General features: G+C 37.3%; 1 protein-coding gene across 1 annotated transcript in view; it reads right to left on the bottom strand.

The window, feature by feature from the left end:
• SPOPL (speckle-type POZ protein-like) overlaps positions 1–22,190 on the bottom strand; it is a 50,106-nt gene extending 27,916 nt beyond the window's left edge. Inside the window, exon 1 of the mRNA XM_008570963.1 lies at positions 22,049–22,190. The gene's annotated coding sequence lies outside the window, so the exon portion shown is untranslated. The remainder of the gene's footprint in view (positions 1–22,048) is intronic.
• Positions 22,191–23,362: the final 1,172 nt, after the last annotated feature.

Raw genomic sequence — 23,362 nt, 5'->3', positions numbered from 1 at the left:
AGTCAGTTCATTTATGACAAAAGTAACCATTAAGTACAATACCTCAGTAGAGAAAGAACGGTCAATTAATAAATGGTGCTGAATCAAATGGATAGCCATATAGAAAAAAATCTTGACTCCTACTCCATATCATATACAACAATCAATCCCAGATATCTCCAGATATAATTATCAAAGTAAAGCAATGAAGATTTGGGAGAAAAAATGGGAGAACAGCTTTATAACTCTGGGGTAGGAAAATATTCCTTAAACAGCACACAAGATAGAAAAAGATATCTGCAATACAGGTATCTGATACAGGACTTATATCTAATTATCAAAGTAAAGCAATGAAGATTTGGGAGAAAAAATGGGAGAACAGCTTTATAACTCCGGGGTAGGAAAATATTCCTTAAACAGCACACAAGATAGAAAAAGATATCTGCAATACAGGTATCTGATACAGGACTTATATACAGAATACATAAAAAAAAGTCCTACAAATTATTATTAAAAATGCAGGTAATCCAACAGAAAAAAACAAAAGGCTAAAGACACAAATACTGTATAAACAAGGTATAAAAAGATAACCAAAAGTCAATAAACATGAAACGGTGTTCTACTTTGTTAGTTATCAAACACATTAAAGCAACAATGTGATACCACTACTCACACAACAGAATAGCTAAAATGAAAAAGACAACACTAAGTGTTGATAGATATGGAAAACTGAATCTCTAAAATTACACAAATAATGAACATATAACCACTTTGAAAAACTATTTGCAATATCTATTAAAGTTGAGCAAATGAGTACCGTACAAGAGATCAATTCCACTCCTGGGAACATATCCAATAGCATACATTAATATGTTCATCAAAGGTACGTACAAGAATGGGCCGGCCCGGTGGCGCACTGCTACAGTGCGCCGCTTGGGAGCGCGGTGGCGCTCCCGCCGAGGGTTCGGATCCCACATACAGACCGGTTCCCGCTCACTGGCTGAGCGAGGTGTGGGAGCAACACCGAGGGTTGCGATCCCGTAGCTGGTCCCGGTCCGGTACGGGCGCAACACTGAGGGTTGCGATCCGTTGCCGGTCACAAAAAAAGACAAAAAGGAAAAAAATAAAAATAAAAGGTACATACAAGAATGTTTATAGACAGATTTGAGAAATAACAATGAAAGTAAAGCAATAAAGCACTTTAGATAAATTACACTAATAGACTCTGATGTTAATCCAGTCTGATAATTGGAGAATTTAGCCTGTTTACATATAATGTAATTATTTACATATTTGTATTTTTATGTATCAACTCTTCTATTTTTTATCTACTATATTTTTAGTTAAGCTGTCTTTCTTATTTTTAGTGATTACCCTAGAGATTACAGTGTGCTTCACTGACTTACTATAGTTACTACCAATAATTACTCTTACCATTTTGCCATGAATGCTAGTAAAAAGTGTTCTTTTTTTTTTTTTTGTCCTTTTTGAGACCGGCCGCACTGCACTCAGCCAGTGAGCGCTGTGAGCGCACCGGTCATCCCTATATAGGATCCGAACCCGCGGCGGGAGTGCTGCTGTGCTCCCAGTGCCGCACTCTCCCGAGTGCGCCACGGGCTTGGCCCTAAAAAGTGTTCTTAATGGGGAAAAAAGTGTGTTTTAAGTGTGCTTAGGACACTTTTTTTCCCACTAAGAACACTTGTACTCCATTTATCCCTCATGTCTCCTACATTATTTTATCATGCATTTTAATTTCACATATATTTAAGCCCCAAGACATCACAATTACAGTTTTGTTGACCACTTTTGGAAATTTCTCAGTGATTTATCTCTTCAAATACTGCTTCTCTCTTTTTCTTCTGTGACTCCACTTACATATATGTTAGACTCTGTCACTGTGTCTCACATTTGTCTCACATTTGTCCTAGTCTCTTTGTATTTTTCATAATTTTTTTCTCTGCTTCAATGAGGATATTTTTAATATATTATAAATATATATTTTATGGAATTCTGAAAACAGTACATGGTTCTACGCAGTGAAGTGAGCACATTTATCTGTCTTTTATTTCCCAACATATCAGTGAGATGACAACAAAGTTTTACAAAAAGTTAAAGACATAACAGGGCTGGAAAATAAGAAAGAGTGATGGTGGTGGATCAGAAATTTTAAGAAATTCAAGGCAAATGAACAGGAACAAATTAGCAGAGAAATAAAGGGGAGAAAATTGCAATCCAAAATATTAGAGGTACCCACAGTTCTTTTAAGGATGCCCAAAGGAAAACCAACCTTCCCTCAAATACAAAGAGCAGGAAAAAGCCAAGTGGCAATCATCCAGATAACTAATTTAGAAACAGTATTTAGGCTAGCTGATACAGCTGGGGCTCTCCCCTTTCCCAAGACTGGCAGTTGTGGCTTTTACGATCATGCCAAAGCCCAGGAATTGCCCTATAAAGGAAGTGGGCCACCTGTCTGGGTCTGTTTCTTATGAGAGTGTCAGTTCCTAAGAAACGAACAGGATACAGATTGGACTAACCCTGAGTATCATAACAAACATTAGGAATGAGATGAGGAGAAAAGGAGAAAAGATAACTACTAACAAAAAAAGTATTAAAGCACTCTCTCACACGAAATAAAGCCCTCCTTACTCGACATATGTGGGGGTTCCCAACCTATTCATGCAACCTGCAGGGAAGTCATCATGTTGATAAATCTTGCACACTTATAGTGAATGCATCCATAGCAGTCCCATTCAGGGAAGAAGGCTGCTGGGTAAACTGAAATACACAACTGCAGAGCAAACCATACCAGCCAGATCCCACTGTTTAGTAACACAGTCCTTCATCCTAACATATGGATGGAAAACCAAGGACAACAGACATTTTTTTTTTGGGGGGGGGGGATAAAAAATAATAATGACATAAAAGGGAAGACCCAAAATAGGGAAAAAAAAGTAATAACAACAAATAAACTTCATAGAAATGAACAATTCAGGGGACAGAATGGTACACTTAAAAATTTCTTAAAGTACACTCGAATAAAACAAGAAAAATCTGCTTTGAAAAAGTGGTCAGAAACAAGAAAGAATTCTTAATGAAAAATAAATGACAAAAATTCAGTGTGCGAGATAAATAATAAAATGGTAAAAACTAATGCATAACTGGAAAATAAAAGACGAAGACTACTTTCGAGGAAACAGACTAAAAACACAAAGAATATGGAAACATTAGAAATTTGGGACCTGGAGGTCAGAGTGAGGAGGTCCAATATTCATGTAACAGGTGCTCATAAAGAGAGTAAAAAACAGTAAAAAAAAAAAACAGGTATATAAAAAGTTAAAAAAATTTAAAAAAAGATTATTTCCATAATCTGAAGGAAGACATGAGTTCACAGACAGGCCTCACCAACTGCCAAGGATGATTACTGAAAAAAGATCTATATCTAGACACGGTCTGGTAAAACTTCAGAATTCTATTAAAAAAAAGAAAATCCTAAAACTTCCCATGTTATCTACAAAGGAATAAATCAGACTGAAATCTGAATGTCGTTAAGACAAAAAAGTGCTTTTAAAGTTTTCAAGGCAAAAAATTTTGAACTTAGAATTCCATACTCAAATTTATTAAAAATGAGGACTAAATAAAGGACATTTTCAGGCAGCAAATACTTAATAAGTATGCCATCCTACATTGAAAATTAATCAATGAAGTATTCAGAACCCAATGAGCTCTAAACTTTTTTGTATGACATACCATTTATTAGTAAAAACAACATCTGAACATACTCTCAGTATACATTTATTTATAAATTAATAGACATGTCACTATATTAATATATTATGTATACTATAAAACATACCAAAACAAAAACTTAAAATAATCAGATAAAAATTGACACAGATAATTTCTAAAATATTCTGACACTCTCCCAAACTATCTTGTGCACCCCCCTTTAATGTAGATGCTTCATTTTGAAGACCACAGCTCTAACAAATGAAAAAGAAATCCAAGAAAGAGAAAACATAGAATTGGAGAAACAAGAGGAAGAAACAATATGTATCAGAGGAAGAGGGGGAGACTAAAAAAACCAAGAGAGAATCCACTGGAATCTGACATAGAAAATTTCCAACTGGTCTAGTTTTAATGCACATAGGATTACATTTCATTTTCTATGGGGGTCATTTCACTTCATTCTGTAGTGAATGTTTATATAAGTACATTATGTTTCTAGGTTTAAAATTTTTAAAACTGAATCAAAAACAAAGTAAAAAAGAAGTTACAATTACAGAACCACATGCAAATACCTTGATGTAAAATTAAAAATTAATAATAATTAGGAGATTAAGAGAATAAGGAGAGGAACAAGACTATCATTCACAGATAATAAATAAAAAATAAAAGCTAATAAATAAAAAAAGAACATTACTAATAAAAAACACTAAAAGCAGGCACTATTTACAGTGTGGAGTGGAACAGGGAGTGGGAGTGTGATTTCCTATTCTCCTTACTCTGTTATGTAATGTGAAAATTAAGATAATCACGACTTCTATTTTTTAAAAAGTATTACAAGCAGGAAAAAAAGTAGTATATAACACAGTATGCCAATTTAGAAAACAAACCAGTTATCGACTGACAAAGTCAGCTCACATCAAATACTCCTACTACCTCCGCTACCCCCACTCATTTACTGTCTTTTACCACAGAGTTTTATGTGCAAAGTTGTGGTATTACCTAACTATAATCTTTACTCATTTCTGTAATGCAAAGCCTAGCACAACGCTCAGGGTTTGTTTAAAAATAAAAAGGGAGGGGGCTAGTTATACAAGGGTACTTCAAAAAGTTTGTGTCAAAACAGAATTAAAAGATAATTCAAATCTTTCCATGAACTTGTTGAAGTACTCTCATATTGTCTGAGGGAATTAATGGAATGGCTAATTCAGAACTACACATGAAAATAAAGGCCATCTTGTAGTTCTCACCACTTAAAAGTAGTTTGCCTAAAGTTGACTAAAACATTCCTCTTTGAAACACAAACAGCTGTTGACTCTCAGCAGACTGATTAGACTAAGTGGCAGCATATCCAGACACCACTGCTCCTGGGAAGAATCTTAGGGGGGCAGGAACAGGGTGTGTTGAAAGATACAGAAATGGCAATAGCTGAACACTCGAGAAAAGAAACGGCTAAGGTTGGGGAAAATGTTCCTCCTTCCTGGCTATATACATTTCTGCATAATGGAAAATCCAAAAGAGCTGGGGGTAGGGGTGGAAGTGGGGATGTTAGGGAGGTGGGTGGGATTAGGGGGTGGGGAAATGGGCACACCGAAGTCATGGGTGGTTGGTGATGAAGTTACACAGGGCCTCAGCTTTAAAAAAAAATGCATGGGGACTGAGCAAATACCTTCATTTACCTTACAGTCCACTTACCTGAGTCCTTAAGGCATAAGTGAAATTAGCTGTTCTATAGTTTGAGCTCTCTGCCCCAAGTAAAAGGTGACTTCCCTTCAAAGTTTGACAAATTTTTTCAATTTTATCAGGTTGAACTATATGAAAATGCCATTTATGTAGGTCAAAAGCAGGAGAATATTGGTTTAATTCAACAAGGTTTAATTCAACAGTCCCAACCCTCTAAATGATTACACTGTTAGACTTACGGCTTTATATATCTCTAGGGCAGCAATTCTCAAAGTTAAGTAGTGCCTTACAATCAGCTGGAGGGCTTGTTAAAACAGGCCTCAACCCCAGCTTTAAGGATTTAGTGGGTCTGAGTCAAGTCCCCAAATTTCATTTCTAACAAGGTTTCAGGTGGTTCTGATGCTACTGATCCACACCCCACACTGAGAACCACTGTTCTAGTATGAAGGTTAGATATTGATATCACTAACATAAAAATATCATTATTGACCCAGCTGTCCTTCATTTGTCCTTCACCTCTAAGGCTTCCATTTTACCTGGGTACTATACTGAGGGGGGTTGGGCTACCTTCAACTTCTTCATTACAGGGTCTTATTTCAATGTTATGAAATAACAGTAACCTAATAATAAATGGTAATTGTCTCAAATGACTGGTATATTGAATGGGAATGCACAGAAGATATCTCATACAGTGTGTAATACATAGAAAGCACTCAATAACTTGGTGTTATGTGTATGAGTTATCAATATGAAACTCATCAATAGAACTTATAGTTCTAAATAGTTCTCATAATTCTTATAGTACAAAACAGTAATAATCTCAGAAACTATAAAGGAAAGCAGAGTTAAATTTGCCCAAATTTGGTTTTTGAGGTTTTATTCTTGCTTTTTCAACTTTTATCGCCTGGCTCTCCATTAGCTATTACATCTGTTATTAATTCTGCTGCTCTCACACTGCTTATCTCTAACAGCTTCCATCTGTCTTTTAATGCAAGTAATGTGGAGGTGTAGTTGGAAAAAGATGTTCAAAATGCTTCTTAGGAATTGTGTAACCTTTAAAAGAACTTTCCGGAGTAATGGAAATAATCTATATCTTGATTGGGCTGTTGTTACACAGGTGAATATCTCTATCAAAACTCATTGAAATATCTGTAAGATCTGTGTATAAAACTTTTTAAATTAAAAAAACCAAAAAAGGTTTTATAACCCTGGAACAAGTTACTTTCCTTTTCTGGTCCTTAGCTCTCTCATCTTCAGAAAGGGAATCCCTCAATCACAGAAAGTACTAAAAGAGATAAGGTCTATAAAGTACTTAGGGTAGTTCCTGTACAGTGAATTGGCAATTCTAGACCCACCAATATTAACCCTACGCATTTTTCAAATTTATCTGAATCCTAAAACATTCATCCAAAATAAAAGTTACGTTTTCTTCCCCTCCCTCTCCCACTCTTCCCCAATCTCTTCTGTTTTAGAAACTTTTGGCTAAAGCCAAAAGCTCCACTCCCACTATTTTTACAAAATCATTTGCCTTCGCATTTCTCCTCCTGCTTCAATTAGTGATTTTTATCTTGCATTACTGAAGACTTTACTTCTTGACCTGAAATTAATCTGCTACAATTCATTCCTCAAAAGCCTAATGCTCCAATGAAAGTAAACAAAAGTAACCAGTTGTCAGAGATCAGAGTTGAAATTAGAGTTAAAACTGTTCAAAGACCTGAAAGATATGCATCAATTTTACAACACCCTCCTGACAACCTCTAAAAAGTAGTGCCCCAAACATTCCTTGACAGCCTATCAAGAAACTGTCATCCACCAATTTATGTAAAAGTTTATGTAATTTATTTCCTGTATTACCCCTCTGAACACAAAATGTCTCATTACAGTTAGGATAATTAATTCCACACTCTGAACATATAATTGTATTAAAGTAACAGTTCGTTTTACTAGTTTTCAAATCACTTTTAAAGTTTCTAAGCAATGTTCTTTGTTCTAGAATTCCAGGACGCTGGAACAATTTCACATTTGTCTAGCATTTACTGAACGAACATTTATTAAGTACCTAAAAAGGTCAGGCATTGGTGAAATAAAGATGACAAAGATAAGGCCAGAGAGGCAAATACCTAACTAAAGCAGATAAAGTTGAATTCCTAAAATAATCTTTTTCTTCCCTCTGTGAAGGATCTAGAAAAAGGACTTGGAAGCAACCCTGCAATAAACCTCAGCATATCTTTTTATAACAGAATTTATTCCCATTTTGTCATCAATTTAAATCCCCGATACCTCTTATTGCTATTACATCCTTGACCCCTTCCCATTTTTTTGAGTCATTATCCCCATTACAGCTTCACTTCCTTCCTTATCAAACCCAAAACCCACAATGCATCACTTCGAATACTCTCTAGCAAGCATTCTTAAGATCTCACTCCTCTGTTCTTTTTTACCACAACCATCCTGTAAACTCTCCACTCAGTATCAGTATAACCACCCACTGTTTGCTCCTTTGAGTTAGTGAGTAAAATCTTAAAAAGAATAGCAGCTCCATAAGTGTATACTTTCTCTAAATATGTACTACTTTTTAAACTAATTGGTGTCAAAAGGGTTTGCTCCAAAATAAGTCTTACCAAATAATGAAATGATTAGTTGTAAATTTACACCTAAAAACTCTGTAGCAAGCAGCTATCAGACTACTTTCTACAAGTGCACTTTCCATGTGGTAGTCACTCGCCACATGTGCCTATTTAAATTTAAATTAATTTAAATTAAATTAGAAATTCAGTTCCTCAGCTGTACTAGACTCATTTTATTAGCACCACACTCTAATCAACTACTAAACTCATTTTAAATATTCAATAAACACAAGTGGTTAGTGGCTACCACAATGGAAAGTGGAGATTATAGAATATTTCCATCATGGCACAAAGTTTTATTAAACAGTACTTCTCCACATGTTCTACAGCAAGATTGTTTAGCCATTATTTCAGTTCATACACCCTATAATTTCCCACCTACTGCCATCCTGGTGGTTTCAGGAATCTTGCAAGCTGCAGCACTGAACATGTTCTATGTTCATGTACCAAAAGCAGCCAATAAGGGCAGCAGCATCAAATATATCTCTTACCATCACCCAAGACAGAAAGCTGCCCCTAACCATTTATAACCCAGCCCACTTCTAATCATGGAGCTCTTCTCTCTCCACCCCCTGTCATTAAAGGAATATACTTAAGAAAAATGTACTTAGTGATTATCTTTCAGATTTTACCACCTGTGGAAGACAGAACTCTTATCATGGCACATGTAACTCACATATCACCACACTATACCATGGCAGAGTCTGGAAGTAAAAAAGTGTACGAAACCAACTCAGGCTTATTTTAATGCAACTATCAATAATAGCAGTTAATTAAAAATTAAATATCTAGTACAAATGCTAAATCAGACAGGATGCTGGGGCAAAAGACATAAACTAGTACTGTCCTACGCAAAAAGCAAGATACACCATCATCCTTGAAAAAGATAAGAGGGACTGGCACTTTCTGAACCTCTAAGTTATAAAAGTTCTAGAAAAAAAAATTGACAAAATAGCATGCCTTACTGTAAAAGTCAGTAGAGAACATTACATTTTGCATGACCATAACCATTATAATGGCTTAATTCTCCTTAAAGAAAAACATGTTTACTACATAGCTGCTTAGTTTACAGGGGGGAAAAAAAAAAAGAAACTGAAAGGAAGGGAAGGAGGAAGGAAAAGAAATGATACAAAATGACACAGAGAGCAATGTGTTAGGATATCCCTGGATTTACACCCAGTTTCTTCTGAAATGATGTAACACATGGCCAAACTAAACTCAATAAAAGGAGGTTACTGCCATCACCTATCAGCCTTATCTCCCTCACAAGGAAATGTTTTGCAGAATAAATTTCACAGGAGCACTGTAAGAACATGGATGCCATCTCAGTTCTGATGATGATAAGCTTATTCCAAGATTCCTACGACTAGCAACAACTGGTACACTTATGAATATGTAGAGCACAAGTATTTATCAAATGGCTGCTCTACCTTGGAATAGTACTTTGCAGCAGTAAGAAATAAAGTTGATATAAAGTATTAGCTATAAAAATTTAGGCATATGAAAATGTTAGAAAAGGAAAACTCTGGGTTTATCAAGAGTTAAGAGTCTATGCGTGTGTTCTGATGGAAGAAATCAACAACTAATTATTTTTCCCAAAAGGTATAGGAATAGCACCTCCCTACACATGATACTAACATAACCTACATTCATTAAGGAACAAGAAGAGATTAACCGCAATCGTAACACTGAAAAGGATACCAAGGCAGAAATATTTTTTGCATCCATGGTTTTCACTACATAATTCAATAATGAAAAGTAGAAATTAGCAACTCTTCCCTCTGTGAAATTTACAAGAAAAACTCCACAAAAAAAACCCCACAATAAATTAAGTATAAAACACCACAAAGCATACTGTGGTCACATGGTAAAGATTATTTTTTCAACCTTATTTTCAAGTTCTGAAAACTGAGTAAGCTTTGCTACGTAAATGGTGTTTCCCTTCTTTTGGTACCAAACCTCACAAAATAATGAACAAACATAATCTATAATCTGCGTAGACAGTCAAGTAAGAGCAAGTACATTCCAGTATTGTGTAATTAGAGCTTTGGACCAATGCTGTGGACTCACTCAATAAAATAAAGGAGCCTACAAAACTTTTCACCAGCTTGCAAAATAAAACTTTTCCCATGTTTAGCAAGATAGAAATACACCGTTTGTCAGAAAGTCAGTACATTATGAAGCTATAATTTTCATGAGAATCTCATTTTCCTTAAATTATACTTAAACTTGTCTTATTTTCTGCATTTTACTAACTGGCAAGACAACCAGAATATGTTAGGCTTTCTGAAAATAAACAGGTCTCTATTCCACTTTCCCCTGGTGTACACATGACAAGGATACGTGGGTAGGAGTGGGGAAAGGAATCATGTTTATTTTGAGAAAACAGCCTACCCACAATGTAATACCACTTTACACCCACCAGAATGGCTAAATAAATGAGATATCAAACAAATGTTGCAGAGTATTTGAGACAACTAGAATTCTCATTCTCTACTGATGAGACTATAAATTGGTACAACTTTGGAAATCATTGGGTAATACATATTAAAACTGAACAAAAAACATACTAATGACCCAACAATTATTCTACAAGGTATATTCCTTAGAGAAATTTATGTATGTGCACCAAAAGACGTGTACAGGAATACAAGAATATTGCATAGGGGCCCTATCCAATATGGCCCCAAACTGGAAACAACCTAGATGTCCATCAAGAGTAAAACAGGTAAATTACGATATATATATAGTTGCACAATGGACTACTATAAGGCAGTGAGAATGAATAGCTACAGTTATGCACAACATGGTTGGATCACATAAACACATATATTTAGGGTAAGAAGCCAGCACAAGACTGTACATGCTGTATAACAATATATTCATGTCCCTGAATGTATGTTATACTTCAAAAGTTCACTTTAAATTAAAAAAAAGGAAAGAAATATTTAATAAATAAATAAGCACCCTGATCCCTTGAAGTTCATAATAAAATCCTGCTCCTTGTACATTTCCTCCATCCTAAAATTGGAACAAGACAGTCTTTTGAACCTTCCCTCATGCTAATTTAAAACACTCTAATATTAAAACAAAGGCTATATTAAGGTAATAGGATGCAAAAGTCAAATCCTTTCCAAGAGAAAACACTGACTTAAAAAGAATTTAAATACCAAAGCTCTCCCCTCTCCACCACCTTGACCACACTCAGATCTTCACCTCCCTTCCATCCCTCAAGAATTCACTCTTCTCTGCCAATTATTCAGCAGAAACATTCAGAAGCAATGACCTACCCTAGCAGGGTACTTATGATGATTAAAACAAATAGAGTATGTGTATAAAGTCCTCAGCACCATGCCTAAGTACTCAATGACTAAAGACTATTAATAAATCTCAAATAGTGAGTTCTTCCAGGTCAAGGGCTATTTCCAATTCATCACTGTAAACACAGAACCTGGCATTTAATAGTTATCCAGGAACTATTTATGAAGTAAATGAATGATGTGAACCCCAAATAGAAAAAAACAATAAAAATAAGGCAAAAGTGTGAATGAGGGAAAAATCAAGTTCAAAGGAAAGTCTTAATCTATTTTTATCATCAGAATATATGACAAGATCTTAAATCTCAAGATGAACAAAGTCATGTGCATAAAAACCATTAAAATAAAAATTGCCTTCTTATTACCTTTCCTCTATGTGCTACACAATGCAGAAGTATGTTTTAAGTAAAAATAAAACATGAGTCTGTAATATTGAAACCCTTTAAAAATATTTCTGGATGAGTTCCTTATGAGATTTACAGAAATAATAAGTATATATCACAGGCTATTTTCAAGATATCCATCACAGCACATCAATATTCTGACTAAATACATTATAACAAAGATGGGGAAAAAGAGCAGATTACATCTGTACCTTTATAGTGTATTATTTGTATGGAAACAAAAATGTAATTTAGATGTCAAAATTGTGAAGACTGCAATCTTACATTAGTTTTTTAAAAATCAAATCAATAAAATATTTTAATCTTTAATGTATGCACAAAGTATCAATGAACCATTTGATAAGGTCCTTTTTAGCAATCTACTGAGATATATTAGATCAGAAATAGCATCACTGTTTTTAATTAACCAAAATATACAGAAGCACTTAACTACATATAGAGCACCATTCTAAATGTAAATATAACTCATTTAGTTCTCACTGTCATGAGAGTTAGAATTGTTACTCTAAGAAGTGGTACCATTATCATTTCCATTTCATGGAGGAAAAAAACTTGAGCCTTTAAGTAATTTGCCTAAAATACAAAGCTATTAAATGGCAGGATGACTGTATGCTCTTAACCTCTATGCTATGCTGCCTGGAGAGCTCTAGCGTAAAGCGGAATTAAATTTGTACTCACTTCACTTCATGTTAGGAGACTGTTTCACCCTGAATGATAACCATAAATCGGGAAGGCACTAATTCCACCTCTCACTAATTCTAAGATACACAGATTTTTAACATTTCTGAAATGGATAGTATCTCACACCTGTAATTCAGTGCTCTCATGCTCCCCTTCTCTCTCTTTCTCTCTGGGGTACATAATAATGATGCATCCGGTAACTTTTTGCAGATTTTTAACATTTCTGAAATGGACAGCATCTTACAATTGTAATTCACAGTGTGTGCTCTATCTCTAACATAAATAATGATGCATCTGGTAATTGACAGCAACTACAATTCAAGAAATTATAGTATTATCTATACCTTATGGGTTAGTGATAAGAAGCAAATGAAATAAAATATCTAAGGTACTTCTTCCCTTTTAACTCAAATGATCTGTGAGGAAACTTGATGTAAAGGTATCTTTACACTATAGTAAATTGTCAGTTTCTCAGGCCTATGTTCAAATCAACATGGTTATACCCTGCTAAACATGGTTACACTCTGCTAAGAAAAAATACTGGTTTCATTATACAAGGGGTTTTCAAAAAGTTCATGGAAACACTCATCTTTTAATTCTATTTTTCCATGAACCTACTGAAGTACCCTCACACAACTTGAAGAAGAAATTTTTGTTGATAAAAGATGGGGGTAGGGGAGGCAGATAGACAATCAACAGCAAAAATAAATCAGACACCTGAGAAAAATTAACTATCAGTAATATTAAAATATAAACCAAGATACTCCCACAATACTACTTGATTCAACTCAGTTCTCAAATGCCACTGATAAAATGCTCATATGAAAAAGTATTTTCACCTTTTAAATGATGTATTTTGAATGTGATCAGAAATGACCAAATATGCTTTGTGTGTGTGTGTGCCCATGCCCCACCTGAGCTTTTCTACCAAAACTGAATATATTAAGCTTAATTGCTATGTTAAATAACAGGTTAGTAAAGGTTTAAACTAAGCCTAAGAATTGCCACACAAAAATTTAATTATATGAAATTCAATTCATTTAGGTATTTGGTAACTTCATGTATTTGTGCTTGCCTTGGCAGTTTCTGAACAAATTTATATTCAATGTTATTTTATTGTCATATAGAATGAAAACTATTTACCTTTCAAGGGAATTCCCCACTAAAACATAAAAAACTATACAAATGATGACTGAAAAACACCTTGAGACTATTGCAATCTTTACCTTAAAAATCAGTTAATTAGTTCCGAGACAGGAAAGTTATCAGAGGTAAAGAGGAACATTACATAATGATAAGGGGGTCAATTCTCCAAGAAGATATAACAATTCTTAACACATGCGTGCCTAATAAGGAAGCTTCAAAATATGTGAGGCAAAAACTGATAGAAGTGCAAGGAGAAACAGATGAATCCACTATTAGAGCTGGATACTTCAACACTGCTCTAACAGAAATGGGCAGATGCCAGTAAGATACCAGTAATGACATAGTTGAACCCAACAATACCATCAACCAACTGGATACAGTGGACATCTACACACTACTCCATCCACCAAGAGTAGAATATAAAAATGCTGACGAGGATGTGGAACAGGAACTCCCATTCACTGCCAGTGGGAATGCAAAACGGTATGGCCACTTTGGAGGTTTGCTGGTTTCTTACAAAACTACACATACTCTTACTGTACCAATCCAGCAATCTAACTCCTTGGTATTTACCCAAGGGAGTTGAAAATTTATGTCAACAAAAAAACCTTCACAAGGTTGTTTATAGCAGCTTTATTCATAATTGTCAAAACTTAAAACCAACCAAGATGCCTGTCAGTAGGTCAGTGGATAAACTATAATACATACAGACAATGGAATATTATTTAGCATTAAAAAGAAGAGAGCTATATTAAGCTATTAAAAAGAAGAGCTTTAAATGAAAAGACATGGACTCCGAGACTTAAAATGCATACTACCAACTGAAAGAGGCTAATCTGAAAAGGCTACATACTATATAATTGCATCTATATCACATTTTGGAAAAGGCAAAACAATAAAAAGACCAGTGATTGCCAGGGGCTGGGGAGAGGAAGGATGAATAGGCAGAACACAGAGGATTTTGAGCGGTGAAATTACCCTGTATGACACTATAACGGTGGATATATATCATTATACGTTTGTCCAAACCCATATAATATACTGTACAACAAGAGTGAACCCTAATGAAAACTATGGACTTTGTGTGATAATGATGTGTCAATGCAGATTCATCAATTGTAACAAATGTACCACTCTGATGGGGGATGATTATAATGGAGGAGGCTATGTATGTGTGGGAGCAGGGTGTATAGAAAATCTTTGTACCTGCCACTCAACTTTGCTGTGAACCTAAAAGAGGTCTAAAAAATAAAGTCTACTAAAAAAAATTTTTTTTTAAATCACTCATTATTTGGGGGTGGGAAGAGAGGGGAGGAGAGGTACAAACATATTTTACACAAGAAAAAAAATCATTAAATTTGCTTCTTAAAACATATCCAGACAAGTATCTTCTTCATTAACAAATCTCATATAATAGTCTTAAAGCATGATACTACTTTTTAGATACACTATAAGCTTTCAGATCTATATTAGTTATTAAGAGAATAAAACCCCTCTTTTTTTTTTAAATGTTATCCCTAATCATTTTTATTCCTATATCTAATAGAGGATGAAAGCAAATACAACCACCCCAAAGACCTGGGGGGGTAGGTGGGTGGGTGGGGGAAACAGGTACTTTCTAAACATATTCATATTGCACAGATGAATATTTCCATCATATTTCACTTTGGCTGTATATACAACCTATCCCGACCATGTTTGAGGTAATGCAATTTTATATTTGAAGATAAAAAAATTTTAAATCTACTAGCTTTTACCTATATAAAGTTCAGTCTCACACAGTTATATTACTTGATTCAGAATATAATGCTAACAATTATTCCGTCTTTTCTTACAACATACAGACGGGTCTAAAGAATATGAGACAGGAGCTATGCTCATGTTCAGTATAAGATAAAAGGCCTATAAAACTGTGCCTTTAAGAAGAATAATAGTAAGGCTGGGCAGTTAGCTCAGTTGGTTAGAGTGTGGTGCTGATAACAACAAGGTCGAGGGTTCAATCACTGTCCAGCCTGCCATCAAAAAATAAATAAACAAAAATAAATAAAAGTAAAAACCATAACAGTATATGAACAGCATAGAGTTGTCATAAGTATTCAGTTAAGACCTACAAAACTAAAAACCACAGTAAAGACAAAAGCAAAAGATATTAAAGCTAGTAAGAACTAGTAAAAAGAAATGTTAAAAGTTACAATTTTCCTAATATAAAATTTAAGGAAGGCAACCTTGGCAATGAGAATAACACAGCAATGTTTCCACAATAACTCAAGACGGTATTTCAGAAGCAAGTTTTGATAGAGCTGATCTCCTTTTTTATTTTAAAAAACATGCTTTCTAGAATTTTCATTTACTGTGTTTTTAAAATCCATTTTAACATCATGTTCCCTTCTATTCCACTATTTTCTATGAGACTTTGAGCTTGCCAATTAAGGTTTTGCCAACTACAGTATATTTCAGAAAGTAATCCCTAAAGATGAATTGTGTTCCACTCATAGTCCAAGGACTATTAGATTCTATGATGCAATACAACTAGCTAAAATAACATGTAAGATATCAGAGGGCTGTTTTCATTCTACTGAGCCCAAAAGCATTATCACTGACCATATCCTCCAAGTTTAGTAATAAACCCTTGGCAATCCTTAGCAAGGCCTTCATTTTCAACTCCCTAAATTTGAGAAAAAGTAGTATGTATTTAACACATATTTCTCTCATAATAAATTACTAAAGTATAATTGAAATATTTAAGTTATCAGTTAATGATTCTATAAGTATAAATTTAATATATAAAATATAAAGCTAAGCTGCAAAAATAAAACACCACCTTAGATAAATCCTAAAGCAAAGATAATCTTTAATTTTTGAAGATATTCAAAGATACCTCCACATTTGGTGACTACATGGGTGGTGATGATATTAATCAAAACAGCAAACACAAGAAAGGTACAAGTTCAAGTGGGAAACCTTTGAATGGCATGTCTACCTCTCCATCCTACCACCCATATGCTTTAGCCTCAATTCCTGCCTTTGCATGCTTTCAAAACACCTAAAATACCGTCTCTTTAAACTTCCTTACCACTGCCTTGCTCTCTCCCCCTCAATTTAATTTGCCTTTCAGAAACACTCTATCCAAGTGTCACTTTCTTTAGAAAGCCTTCCTTGATGCCCTTTCTCTGTGTTTCCAAGGCAACCTGAATAAACAGCTATGACAGCACTAATCACACTGGAATAACAAATATTTAATTTTCCACTGTCCCTAGTCACTGAGTTCTAACAACATACCTAAAAGTCTAGTATACAGTGCATGATAAATAGGATTTTTTAAATGTACTCTGAATGAATGAGTTGTGGAATAAACATTTGAGATACTTATAGAACATCCAGACGGTGATAAATAGAAACATGGGTCTGAGCTCAGGAAGGAAGGTATGATTCATGTTATAGATATAATTTTATTCTGAATTTAGGATTGTAGCTTCGGCAGATTAAAACTAAATTCATCATAAAATGGATGGACTGACTACTGAGAAATGTAGAATTTTCTTCACGTTGCTAAATCTAATATGTACTTTTTAGTTCTAAATTGATTTTTCAGTTGCATTCAAAATAGTTGACTGGCCAGTCCCTTTTTTCCAGCCTACTGCCTTAGCTTCAGTGATACCAATGAAACTTTCCTCCAACCTCTAGCTACTCCTTCTCAGTCTCCTTTGTTCCATTTCTTTTTCCCAATGTTTAAATGCTGAAGATGCACAGGGTTTAGTCCTAAACCTGCTTATCTTCTCTCTATATATTCTCTCCTTAGGGAATCTCATCCCCTACCCCAAGACATCAATGATAAGCAATACACTGACTATTCCCAAAGTTATCTCCAGTCTAAACCTGTTTGCTGAGCTCCAAATCTATTTATCCAGTTGCTACTATGAAACATCTCCACTTGTATGTCTCACTTTCAAGTTTAATTAATTTTCAAACTGAGTTATGATCGATACCTCCTCTTCTCTGACACTACCAAACAGAAAACTGCTCCTCCTCTAGAACTCCCCACCTTCAGCATAAGAACTACTAGACCTGGAAATCAGCCTTTTCCTCTTCCCAGGCCCCCAAATCTAATCCATCACCAAATCCTATCAATTTTACCCCCAAAATATTTACCAGATCAGGCTACTTTATCACTGCCATCCTGAATAAGATTCCATCATCTCTTGCCTAAATTACTATAACAGCTGAACTCTATGCTATTCAAAATGTGGTCTGTGAATTAATACCGGTCCACATCTCAGACCATTTGCTATTGGTCTGAGATGAGGTAAACACAGAAATGAAGAGGAAGCACTTAGAAATTTTTATAGCAATTTGACACTGCCACAGCATCTATTTTATTGTGTTCGTAAAGTACAAGTATGAATTGGAAATTAAAACAAAACTGGTCCTTCACCACAGATAAGTTTGGGAAGCACTGACCTAATTGGTCTCCCTGCGTTTGCACTTGCCTCTCTCTAATATGTCCAGAGCAGCCAAGTGATGTTTTTAAAAAAAACTGAGTAACTTATTCAGCTGTTTAACATTCTCTGTTGGCTTTCTATTGCTTTAGGATTAAGTACAAAACGCTTAGCATGGATTTTCGCCACTGTGATCTGCTCCAGTCTCACTTCCCATCCACCAACCTCATGTACTAGGGTCCAGTACCCACTGGATCTTTCAGTTCTGGAAAGCTGCAATTGCCAACATCACTTGTGTAACTACAGTTCATCCTTTAGATTTCAGCCTAAGAATCCTTCTTCAGAGAAGCATTCCCTGATGGATTAGTGGGCTTTCATAGTTTACAATAATTTTCCTTTTTAGCACTTATCATAACTATTTTTTATAATTTTTTTAGTTTCTTTATTCCCCAACAGATTTTGTCTTCATGAATATGGGTATGCTCTTTCCATTAACATGTGTCCCCAGAGCCTAGCACTGTGCCTGGCAAAGATAAGTTGTTCAATAAACTTTTGCTAAGTGAGCAAATATAAATCAGGATACAAAACAGTAAGAAGGACCACCAAATGCAAACACCTTCCATATATAGCCATATATAGGCTTGGGATAAGATAGTGTACCAGGTGCTTTACAAAAGTTAAATTTCCTTTTCTTCCCTAAACAACCTAAAAAGACAGGGAAACCCCACTGTTAAGATTAAGTTATAAAAAATAAACAAAAAGGATTTTCAGAAAGTGAAGGATTTTTCGTAAGTATTCAACAGGGAAGTGGAAGGTCTGAGAAGCAACAATAGTAATAGACTACAGAACTATACTGCTTCGCTGCAAAGCTTACTGAACTGTGTGATTTTGTAGAAGATAAGTAATCTGCTTCTCAGGTTCCTCATTTCTAAAATGGGGATCAGAATAAAGCCTTCTTTAAATAATCATTATGAAGTTTAAATAATATATAAAAATTCTTTGAACCAGTGCTTGGCAAAGGGTTTTATAAATGTTAGCGATTATTCTCTTTAATATTATTAACAGTCCTCACTTATAATTTTATCTACTTACTTGTTTATTGTCTGTCAGTGTCACATTAGAATATAAATTACAAAAGAGCAGAGACATAATTATTATCATTTCCTGACAGAGCTTTTCTCAAAGGCTCTGCAGTAATTAAGACCTACAAAAACAGATTTGAGTGACTATTTTCTCAGTTCTCTCAGGAATGGGACATAGCTAGCACCATCCTAGTTAACAGGAGATGAGGTAATTCATTACATACTTTGAATGCCTTCGAGCATTAGGGCTTGATTTTCACTGGAACCATAGTTGAGAGGGCCTCTCTTATGTATCCACAATGCCTAGCACAAGGTAAGTAAGTGCTCATTAAATATTTTTGGAAAGAATGAATACTTACAAAACCAAAGGAACAGTGCTAAGCATACAGCAGATACTAAATGTCAATTCTATTCTATTCCTTCAAAGTTCCTATAAGTCTTAAAAGTCTGACTCTAAGGGAGTCATTTTTCTTCAGCCTGTGCTGCCTATACTATTCAAGGCCCAAAATGCAGAATATAGACACCAGGAAAGCCAAGAAACAAAAAAAACACAATGTTGGCAGGAACTATGTGGAAGTAGTAAGAGATGAAAGATAGGCAGAATTTGGATATGCAGGAGAAAGAGCAAAGGTTACTCTAGGTCAGAGAACAGTATTAGCAAAGACAGTATCACCCAGAGTATGGAGCAAGTTCTCCTGGCAGTACAAAAATGGTTTTAGGCTACAGACAGAAGAATATTTTTATTTTATTTTATTTTATTTTTTTAAAAGATGACCGGTAAGGGGATCTCAACCCTCGCCTTGGTGTTGTCAGCACCACGTTCAGCCAGTGAAGCCAACCGGCCTTTCCTATATAGGATCTGAATCCGTGGCCTTGGTGTTACCAGCACCGCACTCTAACAAGTGAGCCACAGGCTGGCCCCAGAACATTTTTATTTTGATATGTTCATATTTTTACATGTAATTAGGATGGTACGCGATTTCAAATTTTTACTATTTATAACAGCACTAAAGAAATATCTATTTAGATTTTTTAAAGTGAGTCAGTTAAAAACATATTAAGTAAACAACAGTGCCCAAGAGGTAAGCAAATAATGGCAAAACTATCGGGGGTTTAAAAATAAGTAAAATTTGGTAAACACCAAGCAAAGGCATGTGAATATGAATGAACATAACAGATGAAAAGAAAAAAGCCACCAATCTTGTGAATGAGGCCCAAGCTCTGTCTTGAGTAGTGATTCAAGGTAAAGGTCAAACGGGTATGAAGAATACCGCCAGTTTGGAGTATTTAATTTGCAGCACTGAAATTCTTATCTGTAAAACCCTCATTTTCCATTCCAGTGAACCTGCTACACACTTCAACATCGTTTATTTTCAAAACAAAGATAAAATTGTAGAAGTTCCAGATGTCTGAAATAAAGACTGGCCTATCTGTAGCTTGGTAATTTACTTGAAAATAGGGAACTAAAACCCTATATTTATAATTAACTTACACAATAACAAAATACAAATCATATCTACACCAAAAAGTGTGGTAAAGGGAAAAGAGTAAGAAGGCAGCTTTCCATTCCCTTTCTCTCTCAGAATTAACCTACCAATAGCCAGAACAAGTCAAGCTAAGAAGGGAGGAAAAATGTAATATTTATCAAATGTTTATGTGCCTGACACTGTTCTAAGTACTTTACCTGCATTAACCCGTGCAATCACCACCACCATCCTATGAAGTATATCTTTATCCCCATTTTATAGCTGTTTAAGAATACTGAGGCCTGGAAGGGTTAAATAACCAGCCCAAAAGCCAGAGCTGGAAAGGGGCAGGGCAGGGGGTTAGACCTTGGCAGTTCCACTACAGATGCTGAGCTCTTCACCACTATGCAACATTTCTCTCAAGAATGATGGGATAATAATTTGAAATATTCCACAAGTCCTAGCATAGAGGGGGAAATGTAATTTTCGAAGGCATGAACCCCTTACTACTTGAATTTCCAATCCAAGAACAATGGAACCAATTGTAAAGAAGTGGAAAGATGAGTTTTATAATAGCGCAAATTCTAGTTCCAGGATTAGTCAAATATAAAGAAGCATCAGAAACCTCCAAGGATGACTTAATGATAGTGTTCACAGTCATGAAGAGAAATAAGCGGAAAGTTAGGATAAGTAGAAGGTGAATCTATTCCTACCGAACTCCGTGACTGCTTTGAGGGAGAAAATAATACCATCTCTTTTCCTTTTTGTGAGTCAGTACACAAATTCATAAGCTCAAGAAGAGGTAGAATTAGGAAAAAGGGTAGCAGCAGGGAATTAAAGAGGGAAACTCATGATTTGTATCCTTCAAGACTTAGACCCTGAAATGCAGGGTTAGCTCGATGTACCCTGGTAAATGTGCGCGAGATTACTAAAAGTGAAGAGTGTGTGCTCGAAGGTAGGGAGGGTTGAAGGCATGACTACTGGGGTGGAGGTACTGAGTGGTCTGGAGAGCTGAGAACTCACCCTAAAGTGGACTAACAGGGATGACAGTTTCGAGCGTCCGTACTTGGGATGAGGAGGTACCGGATGTGGACGCTGGTGGTGGTGGACGAAGGGGGCAGTTTCTTGCTTTGGGCAGTACTCAGAGTGGGTGGGAAAAGGAATAAAAAGGCAGGCGTGGAGCTATACAGGTATAAAGGAAGAGGGAGACCGGCCAGAGGAAAAGAAGGGCGAGGCCCGTTGAGAAAACTAAGGGGATCCCGGTAGGCGGAGGCTGGGAAATCGAAGAGGGGACATCCCCTGGGGAAGTAAGACGCCGTAGGGGAGGGAGGTCCGGGAGGCAGAGGACGGGCTGGAGCGCGGGGGAGGACAGGCAGTCCCCGAGAAGGCCGAAGGCGCACCGCGAGGGGGAAGGAGGCCGCCCGCCAGGCCACCTGCGGGGGGTGTGAGGGAGGAGCGAGGGACCACGGCCGCGGCGGGGACTCGGAGGGGGAGGGGCACTTACCCGGACGTGAGGGGCGGCGGCGGCTCCTCTCGAGCTGAGGTGGCGGCCCGGGAGCCCGAGGCTGCGACGGCGGGGGTGATGGCGGCGAGTCCCTGTGGCGGCCGCCTCCGCCGAACCGCATCCCTCCTCCCCGGCCTCTTTCCCTATCTCCCGCTCCTAAACTTCTTCCCCGGGATAAACAAACCCGCCGCCAGGGGCGGCCGCCTCCGTCGCTCCAGCCCCGGTGCAGCCCCCCCTCCCCGCCCCGTGCGGGTCTGGGCTCCGGCTTCCGAGTTACGACTCCAGCCCCAGCCCCAGCCTGCGAGTGCGCGTGCGCGCGGCGGCCGCGCCGGCTCGCGAGGCTCTTCCTCTCTCCCGCCCGCGCCGGGCACTTCCGGGCGGGCCCGGATCCGTCGTCTGGGTGTGGGAGCCGTCACCGCCGCCTGGTTTTGGGCACCCGGCTGTGCGGGCTCCGCAACCAGGGCTGCTGTGGCGGGGGGTGAGGAGGGCCCTCGCTCTACCAGCACCCTTCTTCGGCCAAGCATAAAAAAACTTCCCTGCCTTGAAACCACTGATACGCCTCCTAACTGGTCTAATCCACCCAAGGTAGGAAAAGTGGCGACCGTGCTTGCGCCCGATTTTTCTGGGGCTGCACCGGTATAGAAAGCCAAGGTGCAACTTTTTTTTTTTTTTTTTTTTAAAGATGACCGGTAAGGGGGTCGATAACTTCGTATAATGTATGCTATACGAAGTTATTACGGCCCGGATCCGTCGTCTGGGTGTGGGAGCCGTCACCGCCGCCTGGTTTTGGGCACCCGGCTGTGCGGGCTCCGCAACCAGGGCTGCTGTGGCGGGGGGTGAGGAGGGCCCTCGCTCTACCAGCACCCTTCTTCGGCCAAGCATAAAAAAACTTCCCTGCCTTGAAACCACTGATACGCCTCCTAACTGGTCTAATCCACCCAAGGTAGGAAAAGTGGCGACCGTGCTTGCGCCCGATTTTTCTGGGGCTGCACCGGTATAGAAAGCCAAGGTGCAACTTTTTTTTTTTTTTTTTTTTAAAGATGACCGGTAAGGGGGTCTCAACCCTTGGCTTGGTGTTGTCAGCACCACGCTCAGCCAGTGAGCGAACCGGCCATCCCTATATAGGATCCGAACCCGTGGCCTTGGTGTTATCAGCACCACACTCTACCGAGTGAGCCACGGGACGGCCTCAAGGTGCAACTTTTGCTGAGCTCCCCTTGCGAGCCCAGAACCCTCTGAACTACAGAAACCCAAATAGCAGTATACAGACTCCGAAGAGAAATGGAGAACAGTCCGGGTAGACAGAGGTAGTGC

This window comes from Galeopterus variegatus, unplaced genomic scaffold (genome assembly GCF_000696425.1).
Source record: "Galeopterus variegatus unplaced genomic scaffold, G_variegatus-3.0.2 Scaffold648, whole genome shotgun sequence".
Lineage (NCBI taxonomy): Eukaryota > Metazoa > Chordata > Mammalia > Dermoptera > Cynocephalidae > Galeopterus > Galeopterus variegatus.
Note: the sequence above shows the minus strand (reverse complement) of the source record. Positions and strands in the feature narration are given on the sequence as shown.